Source organism: Alligator sinensis, unplaced genomic scaffold (assembly GCF_000455745.1).
Source record: "Alligator sinensis unplaced genomic scaffold, ASM45574v1 scaffold170_1, whole genome shotgun sequence".
In the NCBI taxonomy this organism is placed as follows: Eukaryota; Metazoa; Chordata; order Crocodylia; family Alligatoridae; genus Alligator; species Alligator sinensis.
In genome coordinates this window covers 4,773,224-4,781,251 of record NW_005841863.1, presented here as the reverse complement: position 1 = coordinate 4,781,251, position 8,028 = coordinate 4,773,224, and the positions used below count along the sequence as shown (strand labels likewise).

Below are 8,028 nucleotides of genomic sequence, written 5' to 3'. Positions count from 1 at the left end.
AATCTGCTTCTTGTTATAGTTTGTCTCCCTTAAATTTATGCTGTTTATTACAGTATTGCTGACACTCCTGCCCTTTACTTTCAGAGTCTTTTCTGACTGATAACATATTTAGGACCATTTTTCCCTCTCCCAATGATCTGAATCTCCTCCTCTTTGTATTCTCTCAGTGGTGTTAATTTGCAGTTTTCTGGTAGTGCATGCAGTTCCTTTTGTAACAGCTGCTTCCCTGGTACCTGTTTGGAACAAATTGCTAATGGACTAAAAATAGAGACAGAATGTCCTCCTCACAAAGGATAAAAATTTGGATACCTAAAGAAAGACTTCCAAATCCATGTTTAGGTAATTAAACAAGCGTTGTGATTTTCAGAGGGGCCAAACTCTGTATGAAATCAGTTAGGTTACTGGAGCTCAGCACTGCTGACCACTACATCACTTTGGGGTGCCTAAATCTGAATTTTACTGTCAGGCCAGGCCTCTCTTGGTCTGCTATCTAGTACCGCGTAAACCAGTACAGCCTGTTCCATGGTCATGTTGTTGGCGACTAAAAAGGTATCCCCACCTGCGCTTGCCTGGGTGAGGAGGGTAGATGGACATCCAGCAGGACTAAAAGCAAGACCTGAGGAAATGAGTTCCCTATGAGCCGAAGGCCATCCATACCTGGAGAGGAGATGGGTGCTCTGCGTGAAAAATCTCCAGATCACTCTGCTCAAAGAATCACCAATGATACAAAGCAACTCAACTAACCTCATCAGAGTAGAGCTGGGTTGCTGTGGCATCTAAGGTGCCCCAAAGGTTGCAGTCGCTTTGGGACTGACTTGACTTGAAATCTGAATTATTGAGCGTCTTTTTAATGGTTTGCTCTGAAGCAAAGTCATTGTTTCTAAATGAAGGATTCTGTATCTCAGCAGTGACTAATATTTGCAATTCACAGACTAATATATTTTAAGAAATAAGGATTAGATTTTGAAAGTCACTTTGAAAACAGCCAGAAAAATATTGCTGCAGCTTTTGTGGTTGAGCAGTTCCTGGGCAAACTTTTGCTCTTGGGTTGATGTTACTTCCTTGGACTGATGTCTGTAAGGGCTGCATGAAGCGGCTTCTGAACTAGAGCGCTTTTTATTTGTGGGTCACTAATGATGACACTTTCAAAAGGCGACTCTTTTCTCATGCCTGAAACAATAAGAGACCAAGGATCATGGCATGAATAAGGGGAGATATGCCAGAAAGAAGAGACAAAAGACTCAGTCCAAGAGGTTCCATTAGAAGGAAAATTATATTTGCTTCTATTCATTTAAATTACAAATGAGAGGAAGGGTTTAAGTACCATATTTCATAAAATATAAGATTGCCCTGAATATAAGATGTTCCCCCAATAAATAGATTATATATATGGAAAATGTATAAATTTATTATAATTTTCCAGGTATAGCATCTTAAGTATTGGAGAGTTGTCTTGTGTGTCCCTCCCCTCCCTCTCCACTGCTATAGCAAGAAAAGCAGTGGCTGGTGGGGAGGGGGTCAGGTAGTCCCCTTGCCCTCTGCCTTACCCACTTCTAGCCCTGCAGCCTTCCTACCCCCTTGTGCCATTTGGATTCCCCACACACCCTGCTCCCCACAGCTTCTTCCCCTCTCCAGCTCCCTTGCTCTCTGCCTCTTCCCCTTCTTCCCCCACCTGCCTTACTGTCAGATGCTGCTCAGGCTACTGCATCCTGGAGCACAGCCCTTGCCTAACCATGCAGCAGTGTCAGTGTGGCTGATTGACCTGCAGAGGGGAAGTAGGGGGAGTTGCTGTGGGAGGCCACTGTGGGTCTGACTTTGGCCCTGACCTGGGCTCAGGACCAGTGTCAGAGCTACAGCAGCTGCCTGCTCCCCCTTCCAGTTTGTATGTGAATATAGGATGAAGGGCTTTTTTCCCCCATGCTGATTGGGGGGGGGAGGTTGTAGTAAGTAAAGGTTGTAGTTATAATTTAGTGTAGAAGTTGACGCATTTAGTGTTTTTCTCCCTTTTCTTTCAGTTTTTCTCTTTCGAAATTGCACACACTCACCAAAAATGAACAGTGTCACAATCTTAGGGCTTGTCCTACAAACCTCTCTTCTCCCAAACTCCCAGATCAGTGACTGTTCTACCACAGTAAGCACTGAAGAGTTAGGTCCCTTTAAAAAAAAAATAGAGTTCCCAATACTTCCTGGGAAATGGATTTTCTTGATGTGGTAATTGGGAACTCTTGCTCATCAACCATCTCCTGGTCATTTGTGTAAGTAATTATAAACTGTTACTAGGTTGGCCAGCACTTTCCATTATAAGATGCCATTTTCAGTTGCTAACAAGTTTTCAGACTAAATGGATAAGTTTGGAAATTTCCCACATCAGACATGTATGTGTACCAAAATGCTGGTTTTGGTTTGGTACAAAAGCTTAAGATTTGGCAAGGGAATGGTTTCCAGATGACTGGAGTTTGGACAAGCATCTGAAAAGGAGTGGGGGAATGATGCATAATGCTAAGACGATGCTGCTATAAAAGGGTCAAGAGAGACAAACTGGGAAAAGGTGGAAGATTGTGACTGGCTGCAAAGGAGATTGGTCCCAAGTGGAGACACTGGAATTGGGAGCTGGAAGCAGAAGACTCATTTATAGCCAGAAGGCTATACATTAAATCATTAGAAGGCTATTGGCTTATTTATCCTGACCTCGACCTCAGAGGAAAAAGGGAATAGCTGCTTGAGACTTTGAAAGGGATGGGGGAAGAAGAGATGGAACATCTTATTCCCTCTGAGTACCCTTCCCCTGAGATTTCTGATTCATCATTTCTCTGCTGCCAGCAAATATTTGTGAACCCACTGATAATAGGAATGTATCATCCTTCTCTAGATCTAGTCCACATACAAGATGATAACTTGTTGCTGCTATCAGTTACTCAGCTACCATGTGGAGCTCAATTGCAACTTAATGGCTTTCATGTGTTTTGTTTTTGGAGAGAAACATCCTGTTTGTTTGTTTTACAGAGTAGGAAATAACATGTATATATACACACATGGACCCATACAAACACAACTTCAAAGCTAGGGACAGACATTCAAAAAGCCAGAGCCTGAATTGATTCAGTCTTTGCAGATTAGTCTAAAATGCATAGATTGAACTAATTTGCAAGTGAATAGACATTCACTTTTGACTCCGGAAATGCAAGCACATGCCTGCAGTGGTTCAGGCCAGAAGCCGGGGGGCGCTAGAGCGAGCCCTCGGCTGGAGGGAAACTAAGCTGAGGGAAAAGGGCATGGCCAGGCCTGGGCAGGCCCGAGTATGATTGGGGAGGGGTTTAAATGTTCTGCCAGGGCATTCAGGGACCCCAGCTGGGGTCTGCCTGGAGGGGGAGGGGGGAAGCAGCCCTTGTCAGGATCCCCATCTCTGCCCTGCCCCCCTTTCACTCTTTGGCTGGTGGCAGGAATAGAGATGGGGCCAGAAACTGGTAGCCTGAGGGGAAGCAGGGGTTTAATCCCCCCATTGCGGGGGGGGTTGTGGGGGGGGGGGGGGGGGGGGGGATGTTGCAGGCACCAGTAGGCTCCAGTCATGCACTCGGGGCTGTGATGGTGAGACACTAGTAGCCTTAGGGTAAGGGAGAGGTTTAATTCCCCCATTGCAGGCGGCAGCAGCAGAGGCACCAACATGGTGCCCTGGGCCAAGTGCCTCTGAGGAGCAGCCAGCTGGCTGCAGGGAGGGGGCAGGGATGGGGGATGTGACCAGTTGGAGGGCAGCCAGAGTTAGTGTTAGAGGACAACTCACTGCTGCCCTCCTCCCACCCCCACTGTGGCAGTGCAGCTCAAGCCAAGGAGACCCCAGGGGACGAGTCAGTGCCTGCTGCCTCCCACCTCTAGCCACGTGTGGAGGCCATAGTTTGCAGGCAGGCTGCATCTGTATCTGCAGATGGCTCCCCGCCCCCACCCTCTTCCGGCAATGCCATTGGTGGAGTGAACTATTGTGACAGGTGGAAGTGAAGCATCTGTCACCCACCACCTGCTCGCAGAGGCGCTGGGCACTCGGGATGGGCTGCTGTGGGGTAGGGGTGGGGGGGCAATGGACAGCTGCAGCTTAGTCTGGCCCAGTCAGGCCTGGCCCCATGGCCCAGGGGTAGGCAGCAACTGGCCCGCATCTCTCTGCCCTTAGTGTCCAACACCACCGCAAGCAGGCGGTGCGTGACGGGTGCCTCACCTCCACCCACTCTTTTGGTCCGCGCAACCACAGGGAGAGGGGGCCAGTCACTTTCTGCACCCCTGGGCCATGGGACCGAATCAGGCTGCGGCTGTCCATTGCCTACCCCCGCTGCTGCCCGTGTCCCTGGCCCGGAGCAGCCCGGCCCAAGCAGGCAGCGGGTGACAGGTGCTTCACCTCCACCTGTTGCAATGGTTCATTCTGCTGCCACTGCTGGAGGGAGAGGGTGGGCATGCTGAGCTGTTTGCAGCCCACCTGCAAACCATGGCTCCCACATGGGGCTGGAGGCAAAAGTCAGTGGGCGCTGACACCAATCCCCTGTGGCTGCCCCAGCCTGGGCAATGGTGCCACAACTAGCTCCGGCTCCCCGCCCCATCCCCACGATCTGCTGTCTGCTCTTCGGAGGGAGTCAGCCCAGGCTTGGTGCCCGTTGCCACTGCTGCCTGTAATGTGGGGATTAAATCACCCTTTCCCCTCAGGCTACTGGTATCCGGCCACTGTGGCCCTGGGTACACAAACAGCCTATTGGTGCCTGTACCACCCCCCGCTTGCAATGGGGGGATTAAAGCTCCACTCCCCCTCAGGCTACCGGGGTCTTGCCCCACCCCTGTTCCTGCCACTGGAGCAGTGAAGGGGGTGGGGAGGTGGGGATGCCTGGCAGGACTGCTGCCCCCTGCCAGGCAGAACCAGTCGTGCTCCAGAGCAGGGTTTCCCACCCCCACTCCTTTCTCAGCCAGCCGACGCAGTGATAGTGCTCTGGCTAGGGAGGAGAGGGTCGGAGCCAACCCTGCATGACTGCAACAGACAGCCCAGCCCAGCAGAGCATGCTGGGATGCTGGAAGACTGATTTAACTTAAAACAGGAAGAGGTCTGGGACCCAAGTTCCATAAACTGGTTTGACCTCAATTGGTTTAAGTCTAATACTACATTAGACCAGGCTTATCTGAAACCAGTTTTGGCCATTTTGAAACTGGTTTAAGTGCACTGAACTTGTGTTCTGTTACAGGTTTAAACCAGTTTCTGATCAGTTGGACCAGTTTATGTGTAACTTCTATTCCTAGCCAAAAAGAACATTATAAAGGTTGCAAAGTTAAACTCTCCGAGTTTAGGAGATGTCAGAATTTTGGTTATCTGTGCATCTTGATTCTCCCCTCTTGTGTTCATGCATTATTTAGTTGTCTTTAATTTCATGCTCATATACTGTTGTTCCACAGGACTCCTGCCTCGTTCTTTGTACAGAATGAATAGAGCTCACTAAATGAGCAGCTGGGGGGGGGGGTTTGTCTTTGTTCAATGCATGCTCTTTAGTCCCATTAACTGTACAATATTTGCACTGTTTGAACACAGACATATTAACTCCCTCACGAGTTTTCCAGCAGTGCTAAAGCATTGGAGTACTTCATGAACATTGAATAATATATTTTTGTACTTGTGTAAGGTGAAGGGGTGTCAGTGGCTCCATTTTACATATGAGTAAATAAGGTCTGATGAGAGTAAGGCCAATAATGTCTCACCAACGTTGGGCACTCAGTTTGAGACGCTTGTTTCTTGATCTTAGCATTTTTTGTATGCAGTACTTTTTATGTTCAAGTCATAGCTCACTGATTTTAGTTGCAGCTCTGAGTTCTCATCAGTTCCACAGATCAGAGCCCAGGGTCTCAAGTCAGGCATCCCAAAAGTGAGGAACATTCAATTAGTGACCACTTGTGGAGAATTGGTTCAAGTAGTTGGACTGTCACACCCAGAATACTACCCTAACTCTGAAGGTTCATAACTTCTGATCACTTGAATTTACAACCTTAATGTACGTTTATATGCACAAAATATATGTTATTTTATGTACATAATTCCCTCTCCTATAAATCGATCTTGCAGCTCTCTGGTGTCTTATTTCACTGTCTTATTGCAGGAGGTGTTTACGTGAAAATCCTTAGGAAGGAAAAATTATTACTTTGAAGCAACAAGAGATTTAGACTGCACGTACAGAGATCTTGGAAAGCAAATACTATGATTTTCCATATGTAGTTATAATACTTTCTTGTGCAAATGAGCAGTTAGATGCCTGATTGGTCACAACTTGCAAATGTAACAACTATGTGCATTTAGTAATAATATATGTGTATTTTCATTTTTTCTAATTGTGAGCATATAGCTCTAAAAATCTGGTTTCAGAAGTATGTCAAAGGAACATATTTACCACTCATGTTACCCCATAGAAGTCACTGGAATTAAGCCTAAGATGAATGTCACCCATACTGTTAAGCTATCGTGCTGCCATTAAGAAAAACCTATTTGAACAGTGTAACCAGAAAGGTTTTGTTAAAAGGTTAGACACAGATTGGCAGCTGAATGTGAGAGGTCAGACAAATGCTACCATATATCTGGTCTGATGTGTATTTTTGGGTATGGAATAATTTTTTGCCTACTTGAAGTAAAAGGTAGAGCACCTATCTGAGGAGAATAGGCAAAATGAAATTCAGTGGACCTGGAGAGCTCTAGCTATCATTTAACTTGATGTTTGATGGACTTAAAGGAATAGTAACACACAAGACAATGCACTAAAACCAAAAATAAGTCACTGCATGGATCATGAAGTTTTCAGGAGAGTGGAACGAGGGGCAGCACTCCTCTGGAGACTTCTGTGCCTCCTTGTGATTCAGCAGTTTATTTAGTCTGGTTTTCAGAATAAAAATGTTTGCTCACAGTTGGAGGATGACTTTCTTTTTATTTTACAAAAAGTTTTGAAAAAATGACAGTTATGCCCTGTATTACTACTGTGAAAATATTCCCGTAACAGCATGGAATGTATTCGTTCTACTAAGGCTCATACATAACCATGCTGAAGGTGAGCTGGAGCCCCTCACTTGGACATCTACATTTTTCCAGGCCCAGTAGCTCCTTGGAAGTCATTAAATATGCCAAACCTTACCCAAGCAGAGATGCTTAGTTTTATGTCTATGTAACATTTAACCTTGAGCAGGGAGATGTATTTAAAAATTAAAGAAATTCTGTGAGGAAATAAATGGGCCCAGGATGAAAAATGGCTACTGTGTTATCACCATAACATACCTAGAACTGTAGTGTAAGCTATATTACATTCTTTCTACTGCAAAAAGCTTATTATGCAATACAGCCTAGATCAGGGGTGGGCAGTTATTTCAGCTGGAGGGCCACTTAATGAGTTTTGGTGAGTTGTTGAAAGCCACACATGCACAATCTCTCAGAAGATATGATTTTAACAAATTATAGGTTAAAAAAAATCATATACTGAAAATCAAACAACTGCTACAACACATTTAAATTTTATTTAAAAAAATAATTTTGTCCTGATTTATTTTTTTTTGAGTAGTGTATATAGGCAATTGGGTAATAGCTCAAAATAAAGCCTTACTCTTGCATATTGTGGGAGGGGTTCAGGGGGGGCAGGTGGTGTGTGTGGATGTCAGGGAGGAGGGGGGGCTGCCCACACACCGAGTCCCAGGAGCCAGCCAGCAGTGGGGGCAGAGAAGAGCTCGCCCAGGTAGTACAGGTGCAGTTGCCCCCCTCCTCCCATCTGGCCCATGGCTGCCCCTGTGGTGCTTCTCATGGGACCTGAGCCCTGCTCCATGTCTGCCTGGGGCACCTCAATCCACACGTGCCAGACAGAACCATCCTAGCCAGTACACGCAGCTTCCTGGTCACATGCTGTTGCAGCCACCTGAGTAGTACTTGGCCTTTCCTCCTCCTGCCCCTGTTGCACCAGTCCAGGCAACAGGTAATGTGGGGAAGCCATATTCTGCTGCGTGCCAGGCAGCAGAAGTCCAGCCAGGCAGGGGGAAACTGCA

General features: G+C 46.6%; 1 protein-coding gene across 1 annotated transcript in view; it reads left to right on the top strand.

The window, feature by feature from the left end:
- The window catches only part of PEPD (peptidase D), a 221,878-nt gene that overhangs the window by 141,130 nt on the left and 72,720 nt on the right, over positions 1-8,028 (top strand). The gene's annotated exons all lie outside the window — the stretch shown is intronic.